A 16,932-nucleotide genomic window follows, 5' to 3' on the forward strand; every position below is an offset into this window, starting at 1 on the left:
TACTGGCCTGGTATTCTTTTTCTTTAACCTTTCGGAGCTTAGGTTTTAATCATCGTTAAGAATGTCTCTATAAAAATGTTGGTTGGCTGAGGGGCGTCGGCGTCCTGGTTTTGGTGCATGTGTATATATATATATATATATATGCATGTGTGTGTGTGTGTGTGTGTGTTTATGTGTGTCTGGGGGGGGGTCTTTCTCATTCCCCCCCCCCATCCTTTAAAGGACAGTTGTAAACGTTTTATGTGTGAGTGTGTTTTAAAAGGATATTTTTGTACAGCAAGTCTCACGGGAACGTAAGGCATCGCATTCGAAGCTCAGCCTTTTAGAGCTTTGGCTGCATAAATCAAATATTTATTCACTAACTTGATATCTGTTATACACTGGTAAAAAGAAAGCAGTTTGCATGCCTTGGGATTAGGGGTGGGATGTGGAGACCCAAAGCTGCTTATTGGGTTAAAGATGTTAAAGATTGTTTTAGCATAACTGCAGTCATTTTTAAAAGGTTCCGAGTAACTCTTGTGCTCAAAGAGAACATTTGTCAAAAGTAATTATCTGAGTTTCCTTGAAGGGCCTTGCTGGTATGTCTCCGGATTCTAGCAAAGGGTTTTAGATAATTGGCCCTATTGCCCTGCCAAGAAGTGACAAAAGTCCTTTTTAATTGCAATCTGGTTATTGGGAGCGGGAGTGGCCAGGATCTTTTACTTCTTCATCTCTTAATTTGGCCTTGGTGTATATTATCATTTCTGCCCTTATCTGTGATTGTGTTAATCACTAAATCAGCCCCTCTTTAATGAACTGCCTGGGCTAGGAAACTTAACTGTGGGGGGAATATGTGAGGAGTAGGCAGTAAGTGTTAAGTAGATGCCTGCTTGACTTATCAGTGAGATTTTTGCCTAGCTTACAAGTACATTACTTATTGTTTGCTTGGCCATTAATTCAGAATTGTGTGTGGGTGTGCAAGGCTTCTGAAAATGCATTATTCGGGTTCCTTGGAGTAGCAATCAAGGGCTATTATAGAGTTTCAGTGTGTACATTTTAAACAACCGCACAATGAGTTGATTTATAAATATTTAAAAATAACGATTCATGAATTAGCCATGCCTGCAGAGAATTATTTAATAGATATCATTATTCTGATGGAATTCAGACCAGACATTTGTATTCCAGCAGTCTGTGCAAGAATTCTCAGAAGAACTGGGCTTCATTTGACTGAATAGTAACAGAGATATTGATATTTCTTGCAATACATTTAGTAGTCTCAGGGTTTTTGGTTGTTATTGGAAGTTGGTTTCTTTTCTTTTCTTTTTTTTTTTTTTTTTTTTTGTCCTCTCTTGCAAAGTTTATTAATGGGCAAAGACACATTAGAAGTCATCAACACAAAAGATTTAATGATAGACCAGATGTCTCTATTTTAGCCAGACATATTGAACTAGTAGTTATGGTAATTTTTCAATTTGGTTCAAGTTATTTTTCCCCTGGTAGTTGTACAAATGTTTCTGTGTTCAAAATGTGACAGTTGAAATAAAATACTGAATAAAATAGCAAGTAATTGTACTGGAAATATCATTTTCAGAAAATTGTGATTTGTAAAAGTGAATTATGATAATTCTTTAACTCATTTAAGTGACTAAAGGAGAAATTGATCCATTTGGGCGATAGCCACATTTTCTCTAGGTTTGCATGAGTGCATATCGACTTAAGCTTTCTTCCATACTTGCATCATAAAGTAATTTACTTTTGTACTTAATAGTATTACTTTACATTCAAGGAAAAAAATCCTGTTTAATCATTTGAGAGCTTAGACACTGTCATTCCATATTTCGGTGTACTCCTGCTGATTTTATTCTTTTGGGACTTTGTACCCTTTCTCCATCAAATGGTAAACCAGGCATCTGATTTGGGAAGTAAAGATTAAGAATGGGATGAACATGCCACTGGGTGTGTGGTTGGTTCTTTGCGCTGAGTGAAACTAAGGATGGAATACCTCTATTAACTTTAAGGATAATTTCCCAGTTCATGCTGTGTGTGCATATAATCTACTGGTGTGTGTGTGTGTGTGTTCTTTAGAAGAAAGACACAAGGCCAGAGAAAATGCAAAATAAGGCATTTTAAGTGTGCCCCACGCTTGTGTTTAAAAACACAGCTTTGCTTCCATTTGAAGAGAAACAAAAACATGTGCAAGAAGAATTCTTTCTGCAGTGAGAAAGGATTTCTAGTTGACAACATAATTTTTGGACTGCTCTCTTTGTGAGAAAAGGATATAGTGCTCCAGCTCTGTAACTCTTGAGTGGCAGCTCCAGGGATTCTGTTTTAGATAGAGATGCAGTGGCCAGCTGTAGGATTTCCTCTGGGTGTGTCATGCTTGCTTGTGGTGGGCTTGCTTAGGTTTGGAGGGAAAGAATGGGGTCATAATTTGCCTTCTATTTTCAGGAATGCAGTAGTTATAAACAGGCTGCCATCTTAAGATAGTAATGCCATCCCCTCCCACACACACCCTCCTCTCCCCTCTCTTGTTTCTCATTCTCTGCCTTCCCTGCATCAGTTGCAGAATTTCAGCCTTTAGCCCCCCTCCTCTCCCCTCCCCCATGGCCTTCTGCAGTTGTAGTTGTTACTTTGCGCATTGCATTGCCATTTACCATGGGGTCTGCTCCCAAGCCAGATGCGTTTTCATCTGTTTCATCTGCTCTTTCTGAGGTTGTGGAGTCTCAAAGGATCCCACAATCAAATGGAAGTATTTTCTGTCTTAATATTTGCAGACCACAATAAGAATAAAAATCAAAACCATAACTCATGTCTAGCTGGGTCTTTGACTTTAATCCTTTTGGCTTTTATCTCAACTCTTCACTGTGTTACTATAAATACAGTTTCTACCATTGTGAAAAGATCTTCTTGCTATTTTGTAAGAAATAGGGATTTGATGGGACTTTGTTTCACTGCTCTGAGGGGTTTCTTTGTTACTGGCTTAACACAGAACATACTGTTATTTATATATTTATTCTAGCTTAATTCTTTCTTTTTTGACATGCAAAAATGTTGGTGCTTTGAGGACTGCTTTTGATAGTTTCTTCAATTTTGTTCCGAGGGGGAATGCTGCTTTTAAGATAATGATTCAATTTATTCATTTCTTCCAAGCTTCTTTCTATGTGTTTGATTCCTTACAATGCCGTGGCATGTGAAAATAGGTCTGAACTTTAGAGTTGCTCCGTGTTTGGCAGCACGGCTGAATGATTTACTTATAGTTTAGATTCCTTCATTCAGACACTGATCAGTTTAGTTTGTTTCCTCTATTCATTATTGATTTTTGGTAGTTCAAGGTGACCTTTGGTGATAGAATTTTTTAAATGATAAATTTGCCTCCTTGGAAGAAAACAAGCTCATGTCCTTTCATTTCATAGTAGGATTACAGGAGGTTTTAAGTAAATTGAAATGTGCTAAATCATACAGTATTAAAAATTTTATAGAAGGTGTTAATAAACAAAGGAAACCTTTGAGGAAAGGTTACATAGTGAAGATTCGTTTGGACAACACATGACATTCTAAATCAACTATTAATGTTCTCTTTAAACAGAGCTGTTAAAACATAAAATTATATAATTGTTATCGGTTACTTGGTCTTTGTCTCAGTATTATGGAAATGTTATTTCTCTGAGATATGATAAAGAGTTGGAACTTCTCTGTGCATTTTCCTCATTGTGCTCTTGGAACTTAGGTTTGGGATGTCATCAGGTCTCCTTTACAGAAAAGGTGGCTTTGGCTTATGATTTGGGATCAGCCTATGATGTGTGGTATACACTGTATATGAATATGATTGCGCGTGCTCTTAGCAACTGTGGATCCCAGCTCATCTATTTCTGCAAATGGAGTTTTGTTTTCAAGCAAGGCAACTTCTCTTGGACTGCTTCAGCTGTCCTCTGAGATTCAGCTCAGCGCCATCCATGCTCGTCTGTCTCTCATCATCTCTTCTTTCAAACATGGAACTTAAATTTCACATTAGAATTTGAAAGCTAGGAAAAAGGGTTTGTTTTTTCCTCCATGCTTATTTAGAAAGAAACCAGCTTCAAGTTTATAAGAGCCAAGTGTACTTAAGTTTATGAGTCATGGAAACTTAGGCCCAGTGTTTAGGTAGTTAGTTACTTTTCTTCCCCTTTTGACATGAAAGTGGGTTTTAAGAACTGATTATATTTTAGGTTTGTCTCCGTTTTGACAAATACGTTGGTGACAGATGATTTACTGACTGTCAAAAATGGTCTTTATTCTTGGTGCACCTTTAGATTTGGAGAACTTGGACCTTAGAGGCATTGCTCCCCAGAAACACTTACTTATACGCAGCATGCAATAACACAATAGTTGTAAAACTTTTCCAAAATGCATTAAAAATACAAAATATACCTGGTAAAGTGTATGTTGTGGGTTACCGTTTAGATGATCCAGATGTTGGAAGAGAGGATTTGAGGTGTGTAAATTTCAGTGGAGGAGTGAGGGTCTATGGAAGATGACTAAGGAGATGTGTGGGTAGCACATGAATGATGAGGCAGGTGCTGGTTTACAGGTCCACCAGAGAAGCAGTATGGTACCTCATGATCTTCGAGAGCTTGGATGAGTTGAGACTGGGTTTGGCTGTGAAATAGCAAGTTTAAACAGGTGAAGAAAGACAGGCATCCTAAGAAGAGAAGTGAAAGTATGTACACTGGGCAGAGGAGTCTAGAAATTTCTGTCTAGTCAGATAATTGCTTGGAACTGGACCTGCAGTCCAACAGAAAATGGTGAACAAATCATAGAGAGACTTAGAATTCTTTAAAAGGCAGAGTAGTGCGTTGTAGTGTGGGACAGAGCATATAGATGAGGTGGAGAGTTATCTCCCTCTGGTTCCCACAGGAAGTAGGAGGCAAAGTAACTGTGCCTTATAACATATGGGTGCCCCACATGTGTCTCAGCATTAACCCACTAATTGCCCCTAAAGGTTCTGAAAAGCAAAAATGATACAACTTTATTCTGTTATGCTTCCTTTAGGTGAACAATGCCCATGTGTACTGTGTACACTTACAGAGAGCATTGCAGTGAATTTCCTAAAATACCTAAAACACGCTCTTGTGACGAGTAAGATATCTAGAGTTATGTCATCCAGTGTCCAAGGACATGTCCAGTGTCACTCGTGGATCCTTAAGGGACATGGATGAACAGCATCATTTTAGAAATTTTTAATTCTATCCAGCTTTACTCTGTTTTTGTTCCTTGATCACATGGCCATTTTAACTAATCAGGAAGTAATGTATTTGCTGCTGGCAGGCATGGTGAGGGTTCAATACTGCCAGGAGGGCCCTTTCTTTGCTTTTCAGGGTCCCTCCTCAGTATCTTCTTCTCTATTGCCTGTCCTCTTCCTTTCTCTCTCATTTTGTTTACCTTCCTTCTGAATTGATACTTTCTACTTTCCCCCTAAGCTGTGAGTCCAGCTCCTGACTCCTCCCTGGCCTTGTGTCTGCAGAACCACTTTGAGCTATTTGCCTGCACCAAGTGCCTGGATTGGTCTTCTTTTGTCCCTGCACAGTCGGTAGCAGCTGAAGTCTAGCCAGGATTGAAACTTTCTCTGAAGAGTCCTTAGGGAACAAATAGAAACATTATATGATTAGACACATTGTTTTCATTATTAAACAAATCTACACAGAAGGGTGGCAATTAACAGCTTTATCTCCTGAACCTAGACACCTTCCTCCATCAGTATTTCCACTTGAAGTGGTAACAATTAACTGTTGCTGGTTTTAATGTCTGCAGCTGACAATACCAAATTGGAACTAGGCTCCTCTCTAGGTTGATTGACATATAGCCCTTTGACACATTCTTATGTAGGTTTAAGGCAGATGCATGCCCTGGGACCTGAGCCAAAGGGCTTGTCAGAACATTGACTTTAATAGCTGAAATATATAACTTAAATGACATCCTAGACCTTAGCTTCAGCAGAATTTGGGGAACTTGAATAATTCTCCAAGGCACTGCAATTTATACTTTGTGGACAAGATTAAAAATTAATAGAATTTTTCTAAGCATATGCACATATATTTAATTTATGATATAATAATTTATCATGGATTTATTTTGCTTAATGAGCAGGTATGAATTTAGGAAAAAATAGAAAATATAGGAAAAAATAATTAAAGCTACTTTTAAAAATTATTCTGTAGCTGATATTTCAGGGTGAATCTTATTCTTCCTAACCGTTATGCAAGTTTGTTTGCAAAGCTAAGAATGACTTACAGTTTTCTGTGACTTAGGAGAGATGGCATAGACTGTTGACTGTAGTCACAAGAGAGGGGGGGGTGTGTCTAAGATTTTGTCAAATAAAATGCAGAACTTCTGGTAATCATTTCGGAGTGCTAGAGCTTGGGTCTTTGTACTTATTTGTCTGCGTTGTCATTATGGGATCTTGATGTAGTTAATGAATTTCTCCTTTTTATAATTTTAATGTCTAAGTAAATGCTATGCATGTGGTCTTTGTGCATATATTTAAAACACAGAAGTAAATTATTCTCTGGGTGTCAGCATTCTGTGAACTTCCAAACTCCCTTCACCCTCATCCTGAAGAGAACCTTATCCTAAAATTCTGTAAGGAAAGTTCTACTGTGTAAGGAAAACAATGCATGTTGTAATATCTTCAAGCTTTTGTACGCAGAGATTGTCATAATGTGTTTACTCTGTACTTTACATTTCACTGGTTTCTCTCCCTTTTAACAACTTTTAATTTGCTTAATCAAATATTGTTGCTGCTGCCCTGGTTCTTTTCCCAGCACTCTTAGTTTCCCCTGGAGGGTCCTCCCCTTTGGTTGGGCATTGCTCCTTTAATAATGACATCTTTTGCATTTGTCTAGGCCTCTATTTTACTCTTATTACTCAGCGTCTTTGAACTTTCTCACACACCTCATTGGCAGTTCACTGGTGGAAGTGTCAACCCTCAGGAGTCTTTTCCCTGAGTTTTGGATTTATATGAGGGATTCCTACTTTTTGTCTCCAGGTACTGTGGCCATTTCAAATGAAATTTGTCAGATACATTGAAACATTTGTTGAATACTTCCTACAAATGTGTCATGCACACAAGAAGAGTGTGACAACATGCCTGTTCTTAAAGGGACTTATGTATGTTTATCTAAGCCTTGGTTCCCCTTTCATTCATTACAGTTTACTGAGTTCTGACATTCCAAATAGTTTTATGGTCTTTAATCTCTTCCAAATCTCCCTGAAGCTGTGTAGGAGTCTTTCAGGAACAGATCTGCTATTATTGAGTTCTCTGCCTAAACACTTTTGTGATTGCTTTTTAGCTAAAGCCCAGCCAGCCATAGGGAGCCCTTTTCAATGTAGCAGGGTTGTTATAAAAGTGATGCATCCTTGTTTTCCTTACAATATGCAGAAATTAGCATGCTCTGCTTGTAATTTAGCAGTTTTTGCATTCTTGGGTTAATTTTATTTTTTAACAATAAAAACTTACTTTATTTTACAATAGTTAAGTTTATTTTTCAACTTCTGTGATGAACATTTCTTGTGCTACACTTATGCTTTCTAAGTCTTTTAACATAACTTTTTATTTTATTTTATTTTATTTTCCTCTTATTCCAGTTCCCTCTCCTTCCCTGCCTCGCACACTCCTTCCCTCTCATACCCCAGACCACCCTCCCACCACCCCCACCACCCGACTTCATAGGGAGAGTGATGCCTTCCAGGAGGGGTCAATAAAATCTGTCAATTAATGTAAGCTTTTATTTTACTCTTTTTATAAAAAAAAAAGTAATCTGTAGCCTCCTGGGTCTAAACACACACACACACACACACAGTCTTTGTCTATAATAGGTTGTCACTTAAAATATTTATTAAATGCTGTCATTTTGGTGTTTTAAATTTTATTTATTTTCTTTGTATATGTAAGTGTAAGTTTGTCATTAAGCATTTGTATTCATGTGTATGGGGGCTGGAGATCAATACAGGACATCTCTCTCTATTGATCTCTACATTGTTTTAAATTATTTCTGTTACTTTTGAGTTAATAATTACATTATTTCTCACTTCCCTTTTTCCCACCAAACATTTCAATATTTCCATATGCTTTGTTTGAAATATATGGACTCTTTTATGTTAATTGTTCTCTATTCTTTCTCTCCCCCTCTCTCTTTCTTTGTAAGTATAACCTGCTACCTCTCTCCCTCTCTCTCTCCCCCCCTCTGTCTCTGTGTCTCTTTCTCTCTCTCTGAGAAGCAATCAATCACTGAATCTGCTCCTTTCCAGTTTCATTAGACAGACTGAGAAGTGAGTCCCAGGGATCCTACTGTAGTATGAGTTCTAATTGGCCTTAATAATAAAAATCCTGAGTCAGATATTAGGGGTGAAAGCTGAAAGACTAGAGAAGCAGAATAGTCAGCCACTAGAGTTCTTACCTCTGTGAATTCCTCAGACTGAAAAGAGCATAAGCCCCTGTCTCCTCTTGTTTTATATTTTTCTCTCTGCCCAGCCACATCACTTCCTGTCTGTACAGATCTGTATGGCTAACTAGTGGCTATCTCCTCCCTCTGATCTTCAGGCAAGCTTTATTTGTTAGAGTACAAACAAGATATCACCACATCCTCCTGTCTTCACCTTCCCAGTGGGATTAAGGCTTGTGCTTCTTGTATAAGAGCACTGGTGATTTAGCTAATGTCTTCATGCTTGTGAGGCAGACACCTAACTGTGTCATTTACCCAGCTCCTTCATATTGTGACACAGACTCGCATGACATTATTAGAAAAGAATGACTAAATGAATACCTTCTCCTGACTCATACCATTTTCTAAAATCCATTCATCATAAATTGAATTGAATATAGCCACAATTTGATACAAAGGTGGCTAAATAGTTTATTTGAAGCATTATTTTCCAAATATATGAATTGTAATTCAAAAAGACAGACATCTCTTTAACAAAAGAGATCCCATGTTATACTCACCTGTGAATGATATTTTAGCTGGCTATAAAAGTCAATGAATGTTAACCTTTGTGCTTGTATTCTTGTATAAGTGACTCTGACATTTGACATACTGTGATCCTCATGCATTCTTAGGTATTTTTTTTATATCTGATAGTTATTCCTTATTCATTTCATCCTTAAAGTTTTATGGTTTTAATACCTTTCCTTCAATGATGATCTGCAGATTTGTTGTATTCTGTTTGATACTTAGAATGTATTTAGTTGTCACCAAATTCCTATGAATTGTGATTTCATATGGAACTTACTATATTGTGTTCTTACAAGAGTGTAAGCTCATTTAAGTTTTGTATAGTTTTTCTTATTATTTAGCAAGTTTTTCACTTATAGATTGTGAGTGATAGGTTACATAGGAAGAACAATATAAAAATGGTTTCCTTAATCCTATATAGGATGCGCTGATAAATGTGTTGACTTTTTCGTACCTAGCTAGAGATTTCAAAATCAGAAAACCAATTTTGATAACTTAGGTAGAAAAATGGGCATGGGAGGAAATATAAAATAGTTGATATGATATAATTCTCATGGGGGAATCTGGAGAAGCATGTTTTTAAATGTAAAGAATCAACAGAGACAGGACAAGAAGGGCACACAGACAAGGTTATGCTTGAAGAATACTCTGTCATAGTGTTTTTCATGAATGGTTGCTGTTGTTACTCAGTGCTGTCACTTTCTGCTGTGCTGTGGCAGGTAATCATGAAAGTGTCATAACCGTTTGTGCTTTCATCATGTATTCAAGGTTCATGTTATTAAGCAGAAATCTCTAACTGGCACGCTCTAGGTGTCGTGGCTGTTCCCTATCTGATAGAGAGTGATGGGAGATATATATATGGCCCCTATGGTCCCTACATCCATTTATATTTTCATGGCAATAAAATGTTCAGATGAGGAGCACAGAGCTAATTGCCTTTGCCTACTTCTCATCTCAGAAACCCTTGTTTACTTTCTTTTCATCTCATCATGAAAGTCACACCAGCCTCACAGTTGTGTTGCTGAAAACTCTTCTCATCATTAATACCTTATAGTTTCTCCTTTTAGCAACCTTATCACTGAGTTCTACAGTGTTATAGCTCTTTAATTAAAATTTTAAGGATATCATACATGAGTTATGTATTTCTATCATTTCCACCGCTTCCTCTTCTTCCTCCCACTCTCCCATGTCCCCATTCCTTTCCAAATTCATGACCTCTTATTAATTATTACTGTTACATATATATGTACAAACATACAGACATACACACACAAGTGGTGATATTTGTTTATGATCTAATAAAACCACTGAATATCAAAATGCAAAGCCAGCCTCACTTGTTATCCATAGAAGTTGGGCAGTGATGGCATACTCCTTTAATTCCAGGACTCAGGAGTCAGAGGCAAATGGATATCTCTGAGTTCAAGACAACCCTGGGCTACACAGGAGTGAATCAGTCTAAAAGAGCTCATTCCTTTAATCCAAGCACATTTGAGTATATGAGGAGCTCATTGCAATCTCAGACATCAGTCTAGGATTCTGAGTCTTGGTGAAGAACAGGACAGTCTGGAGATGCAATCTGAGGATCAGTGAGTGGATCACCCCTTCAGTTTGAGTATTGGTAGGGGTGAGAACTCTCTGGTGGCTTGGCCACTTTGTTTTTTCTGATCTTCATCTTGAACCCCACTATCTATCTCCGTGTTTATTTTATTCACACTACACACACACACACACACACACACACACACACACACACTATTTAGTATTGCACATATGTATGTGTGTTTAGAGCTGGCCACTTAGGATTAGATAACCTATCAGTGGAATCATTACAAAAGTAGACTAATTCTTACTCTCTTAACAGTCATTCACTATTTTTAGCTCTTCATTTTGAGGTAGTATATTGTAAAATTTCCCTCATTCATTTTGGTATTTCAACTAGTGGTGCCTTGTTCTGGTCTTGTTTAGGCTACCATATTGTGGAGATTTCATGGATCTGGCTTCCCTGTCCTCTATAGAAGACAAACATTCACAGAATATATCCCAGGCTTCTTGTTCATGTAATATCTCTGCCTTCTCTTTCATGGAGTTCCCTAAGCCTTAGGTGTGTAGGGATTGTGCTGTAAATGAAGTGTTTGTGGTTCTCTGCATTTTGAACAATTGTAGATTTTTATAATAATTTCCATCTCTTGCAAAAAGAAACTTCTTAGATGCAGGGTATAGGAGCAGCTATACTTAACTATGAAAATAAGGCTATTTGGAATATTATTATTTGGAATGTAGTTAAAAATTATGGTAGTATAGGAAAATGGCAGTAGTAGGTTCTACTTTAAGATAACTTCACCAGCCATGGGAAGTTTACTATGTTTACAGTATCAAGTATGAATTCTTTCCTGTTGAGAGGGCCTCATCTCTAATTAGACAGCTTTGGTTACCTCCAAGATATATGTGCTACAATTGCACCATTGGGGATTTCTTGCTAGATTAGTCATTTTGCCTCATAGGCTTTACAACTGGGTAGGGCTGGGTAGGAATATTGATTGCTTCCCTCCCTTGGCAGCTTGCATAGCTTTAAATATGCTAAGACTATCCCTCAAGGAGGAGGCTTCCAGGTGAGTTCCAGATTGATACCCCTAAGTTCTATGTATGAAGTGTGGGGCATTTTTCATGATAAAAGTTCACCGTGGAATTTACAAACATCCTTAATGTCATTTATCCCTTTTTCTCCCTTCTATTTCTATTATCTTGCCTACCTTGTTAAAAATCCCTCAAAGTCCCATTTCCTTCTTTATGTATTTTTAACTCTACATATTATCTTTTAAAGGTTTATGTAGTTATTATGGATGTGTGCATGCACATACATGCCGGGGTGTATTTATGTGCACTACAGATATGCAGGTACCCACAGAGTCTGAAAGATGATGTAAGATCAGCTGGAATTGTAGTTACAGGTGGTTGTAATCCATTGGAGCTTCTAACTTATTGTAACCACTTATTTAAAAGGAAAATTGATTCATGGTATCTCCCTTGAGTCAATCTGCATCGCTGATATAAATAGAATGTATAATTTTAAGGTGATGATGGAGAAAGTTAGGGCACAGTAGAAGAAGAAAACTATGAATCATACAGATCACTGAAGATAGATAGCATCAGGAAGTTGTTGTAATCCATAGATTTACAGGGACAAGAAAAGGGGAATGGTGACTGACAATGTGAAGTGATATTGCTAGGACAAAGCTATGTGATGAAAGCTGGGACCTTTGGTGACAGCACATAACTTTTAGCCTGCAAGAAGCCCTGTAGGAAGACACTCTGACATCATTCTACAAAGCTACCAAGAAGTTAGTGGGCAAGGGAACTCTACTGAGATGGTCTCCAAACAAAGCCTGCTGAAACATATAACTTACATGGAGAAGGTTAATCTTCCAGTGAATCTGGAACTGCTAATGGAGGCTGCTCATATTTCAAGGACTCCAGGCTGTCTCCCTGTATAGTCCTTGCTTCATTACTGCATTCTATGGCCACTGACATTCCAACTTTCCAGTGTTCAAGACCTATCAGATCTCAGTCAGAATTTGTCATGTTCTCCAAACTTTATTTTGTTTTTGGACTTGATGTTCCCTTTTTTAAAATCCTGTCTCCACACAGTTTTCCCTTCTTTTTATTTGGCAAAGTTTAGACAAGTTTCTTGGAGAAACTCTTTTATATTCTCAGTACATTTTTTAGCATTTACAATGTAGTGTCATTTTTCTTTCATTCTACTTTCTCATTTATAATTTTTCCCAAATGATGTGCTGGGTTGAGTCTGATCATATTTGAACTAAGTGACTAATTCAAAGAAGGCATTTGTAAGGAGCTGATCAAGTTAGCTCCTCTGTTTCCAATAAAGCTGAGGCTCATACACAGTGTCTTCCTAACATGCTTCCACATGCCATGTCTTAGTTATTAGTGTACAAACAGATCAGATCTTCCAAGAATCATCTTGATATTGTATGGATTTTAAATGTCTGTGTCTACATTCAGGTAGCTCACTAGTGTTACTTTCTGTTTCAGAATTATTGTAACTTGATTCTTTGATAATTTTCATTACATCATTAACATGCTAGGTGTAATGTGAATGAAATAGATACAGGCCATAACCTTTATGTAATTGGCCTTAGAAAAGAAAAGAAAACAAAGAACACTCTTTAGGTCTCAAATGAGATTATGTGTATTATTTTAGTAAGGTATGCCTACAATTTCCAAAGATGAAAATAGTTGTGTATTAAATTAGTTATGAGACAAATTAGGAGTATTTTCAGTAAGGTAAGGTTACTATCTCTAAAGATGAAAATAATTGTGTAGTGAATTAGTTATTAAATAAATCAGGAATATTTTCAAAGTAAATATCATTTTGTACATATACATGTTAGTGTTGTATTCTGTGAGAGTCTAGCATTCCCATTGGAAAGAATTTTCTGCCTTTCTCAGTTACTGCAAATGATTACTGTTACTAAAGTGCAGTGCTGTTGTTTGGCCTGGATCATCCTCTAGTGGACCATTTTTTGGAAGCTTATTCTCAGCGATACTACTGGGGGATGATAGGGCTTTTAAGAGAGGCCTAATGGGAGTCCTCAAACAGGACAGTGGGACTCTGGTCTCCTTGATCTCTTTTCCTCCTTCTTCTTCCTTTTTTTGTTATTAGTTTAATAGAATCCTATGTCATGCCCACTGTGGCATGCTATATGGTCACAGGCCCAAAAGTTACAGGAATAAAATGAACCACTGGTGGATTATGAGCCAGAATAATTCTTTTCTATGTAATGAGTTGATAATTTTAGGCATTTGGTATAGTGATGAAACCTGAACTAACTCATGAACAATAATATATTTACTACCATTCAATATAGAATCTCTTTAGAGTTATTCAATAGTGATGTCTCACTAGAAGCAATTATTGTTGGGTGTTTAGAAGTGTGACACTGAGATATACAACTTACATTTATTATAATGCTCAATCCTGTAAACAAACCTAGGAGACATGGGAGTATCACTCATACACCAAATGGAAAACAAAGATAAACCAAACCAAACAAAAAACCCAAACAATTAAATGGTCAGTCAGTTAATTTTTTCTGAGTTGCAAATGAGGTAAGCTTAACCAAGACTAGTTTAATGTAATGGGAAATATGGGAATATTGTAAGTGGTTAGAGGTTAGAGAATGTATCCAGGTGTTTTCTTCTCTCCTCACTGTCTTGGAGAAGACAAGATTGATCTGGTCTCTAGACTACATCCTCTAAGCTCAGCTATATACTGTTATCAAGTACATCTTCACTCTTTCCCTTTTTCCTCGACTCTGGGCCCATCACTGTAAAATAATCAATCCTAAGGAAGACTTCTTGTTATCCTTGATTGGCTGAGAGGCCCATGGCTAAGATTAAGGTAGCATGATTGATTGGCAGAGAAGAGAGATCGATCACATGGACTAAAGGGGAGTATGTTTTTGGTATCAAGGAAAGGCATGCTTGGGAAACACATCATGAGTGACATTTACTTTGTTACTTGAATGGTTGATAAACTCATTCAGTTGTAAATGGGACAGGAGTGAATTAGATGTAAAGTTAGCTCATCCTCACCTGGAGTTTCTGATGTTATTTTTATGATCTTGATCTTCAAATAAACCACATTAAAGTTGAGACAGCCTTTGCAAAGACACTAAACATCCCTTTGATGTGTTTCTGCTAAAGCCAACTTTCTTGCATTAGAGGCCAGAATTTACAAAGGATGGTTTCTGTTCAGTTCTTCCTATAGAATTTCTTTAGAGTTACCTGCAAGTAGTCTCTGTATAGGTTTATAGCATAATTTAAAGCAGCTCAGATCTGGTATATTTAGATCTTAACACACTGAAGTATGTATTATTAAGATTTGTAGGTACTTTCGGAATACAGTAAATGTTTGCATTCATTGTTTATAATGTTGCCCTTCATTCCTAAGGTGGCCATGGCTGTTAAAGGATGCTAAAATAACCACAGAGGATAGGCCCTCCTTTCCCATGGAGTGAATCTCTGTTCCTCCCTGTGAGTAGTGAGATGAGATCTGATGAATCAGTTAAGGGCTCCCTACTTATGTGGGAGTATGTGGATCCTACAGTGTGTAACTGGCACATTCTGTTATTCATTTAACAACACTTCTCTTCTTCCATAGCCCAGTGAATCAGATACAGTGATTCAGAACATTTCAGGCTATTCTTCTCCCTCTTCAAATTTCTCTCAGTTTTGTGGATCTTTATCTTTTAGCTAGAGAGAGATGAAGGTGCTAAGGGTTGGTATTGATTCACTGAACTCTGAGCAGAATTCCTTATTGTGTTTAAACAAAAAAATTGCCTTGATTCTAGATCAACCCTGATATTTAGGAAATAAAATGAAGATAAAGAACATAAACAACAGCATGAGGTAGATGAAAACATTAACTCCTTACCCCAGTGTCTCCAAATGACTCCATACTGGCCTTGTCACTCTTTGCTTGTACTATCTTTATCAGCCAAGTTCAAAGAACTGAGTAGGGACTAGATGTCTGTGGTGCTAGGAAAGAAGAAGACTTCCATTGGTAAGTTCATATACTTTATTTGTTTCCAATCTTTAATGAGTCTCCCTTGGGTTTTAGAACTTCTCAGGTCACCGAGTCCAGTGGCAAGCTGGACTTGGAGTTATCCTGGCTAGAAACACAACTAGTATTTATTTAGATCCACTAACAATGGGGGGGGGGGTTGGTTTTTAACATTGCATATCCTGATCCGTACATAATGAGAGATAAAGGTTTTGTAGCTTACCAGTTCTTATTCTAGGACACATTTTATTTTTTTATGAAACCACTAGTGTTTATGAAAACACTAAATGTTTAATTAAACATTTAAGAAGTAGATTAGATATACCAGGTTAAGCCCATCTTTTTTTTTTTTTTTATTATTTTTTATTTATTTATTTTTTGATGCATCATGGAAGATAATTTTCAGTATCTTTCCAGTATTTGCACTGAGACATTTTAAGCCAGAAAATAACAGAGAACTGTTTATTCCTAGGAAAATGCTTCTGTGTCCCTTCTTAGATAATTCTGTTTATATTTTTGCCTTATAAAATAATTGCTTTTCTTCCCATCTGTCTTCTAAAGAGGAACAGTTTTGATCCAGCAAGAATAGAGCAATTATTGTTTAGCAGAATTGAATTCCAAGATATTTGAGATAGAAAAGGGGCTCTGGGACATTTTTAATGTATTCAAGTTTCCAAGAAAAGAAGAAAAAAAATGTGTCTCATTGTAAAGGTGCAGCCAGATAGATCTTCATGCCAGTAGGAAGATGAGAGCCAAGCACTGTAAATCCAACTCCCTTCTTACCCCTCTCTCCCTCTCCCTCTCCCCTCCTCTGTCCCCTTGCTCCCCTTCTCTCCACTCTGTGCCCCCTCACTACCCCTCCCTCCTTCCTTCCCCTCTCCTCCTTTATTCCCTCCTCCTCTCTCCTTTCCTCTTCTCTCCTTCCCTTCTTCATGCACTGCCTCCCCTCCTCCATCCCTCCATCCTTCCTAACATCTACCCCTTTTATCTTAGATGAGTGCAGGTCCAGAAGCAGCATTCCTACTAAAGAGCTTCATTTACTCATCAGTCTGCTTCAGAGATCCCTGTCTACAGAGAGCTTACTGTCCCTTGGACTTCTCCCAGTGAGTCCCATTCTTCCCTAGGTTTAGTAGACAACACTCAGTGGCTGCTGATAGACTCCCTGTGGACCATAACTAACCCTGATGAACAGTCTTCAACTCTTCAAGAAGCCTATAGCTAATTCTAGGACTCTACACCAGGGGATTTTCTCAAATGGGGTGGACATTATATTTTAATTTTTAATACTGGTATAATTTATTGCAGAAGGCATTAATTTTCACAGCAAATTCCTTATCTACAAAAATTTTGGCCTTTATACAATAGTGCAGGCACTTA

The 16,932-nt window shown here is 37.4% G+C and overlaps 1 protein-coding gene across 1 annotated transcript in view; it reads left to right on the forward strand.

Moving 5' to 3' along the window:
- Positions 1-16,932, forward strand: part of Asxl3 (ASXL transcriptional regulator 3) — a 172,883-nt gene that overhangs the window by 900 nt on the left and 155,051 nt on the right. The gene's annotated exons all lie outside the window — the stretch shown is intronic.

The sequence above is a fragment of the Phodopus roborovskii genome, unplaced genomic scaffold (assembly GCF_943737965.1).
Source record: "Phodopus roborovskii unplaced genomic scaffold, PHOROB, whole genome shotgun sequence".
In the NCBI taxonomy this organism is placed as follows: Eukaryota; Metazoa; Chordata; class Mammalia; order Rodentia; family Cricetidae; genus Phodopus; species Phodopus roborovskii.